The following is a 978-nucleotide window of genomic DNA, read 5'->3' as shown; positions in this document are numbered from 1 at the left end:
TAAACATTTTTTTATGTTAAAATTAGAGATGGATTTTGCTAAAAAAATCAATTTGGATATAACCAATTATTATTAATTAGTCAAAACCATACTGATTACATAAAAAGTAAAATAACTTTTTATTATTCTTACTTTTTAAAATTTTAAAAATAAAAATAAAAATTTAATTGAATTGACTTACACTATAATTAATTACCTAAAACTTCTCTAAAAAATTAGGCTTTGTTAGTGGTGTGGTGGCTTGTATCAGATGGCTAGGGCGACTATTTGTTAAGACATTGTGGCACAACATGACGTGTGTATGAGTCATGTCTGCATATTTGACCTTTTAAGTAAATGGCAAAGTGGGTGACTGTACGGCTCTTACACACTCTTTTTGTAATTAAGCCAAGGGTATTGCTGTTACTTAGCGTAAAAATTTAATATTAAATTAAGTTAAATAAATGTGTTTCATTTTGCTTCTTCAGAGAATCAGAGTCATAATTGAAGGAGGCTTGTTGACTTAAAAAAAATATATTAAAAAATAATTATTTATATTATTTTTTAAATTTAATTTAAAAAAATAATTTTATAATTTAATATTAAAATTTTATATCTATAACTTTAAAAAATATAATAAAAATTTAATTATTTATATTACCTCAACTTATTAACATGTCGTAACAAATTTAACAATGACTATCATTTAATTGTTTTAAAATTCTGGAAAACCTTGTTAGTTGTCACCATGTTTTCGCGCAATGCTGGCTATAAGTCTATAACCTTCACTTACAGTGGCTTTATTGGGATTTTCCGACCTGCAACCTACAGTCAACTACAAAGTGTGTGTCTGAATTCGTTTTAGGTAAATTAGAGTTTGAATGAAAGTAATTTTGTAGAATTGATTTTTGGTAAAAGTGAATTTGTGTCAATATAATTTATGTTTGATAATTTTTATTAAAATTAATTTTGATAAAATAAATATTGTTTTAATAATAT

The sequence above is a fragment of the Arachis duranensis genome, chromosome 5, assembly GCF_000817695.3.
Source record: "Arachis duranensis cultivar V14167 chromosome 5, aradu.V14167.gnm2.J7QH, whole genome shotgun sequence".
NCBI classification, from domain to species: domain Eukaryota; kingdom Viridiplantae; phylum Streptophyta; class Magnoliopsida; order Fabales; family Fabaceae; genus Arachis; species Arachis duranensis.
This window is presented reverse-complemented; position numbering follows the sequence as displayed.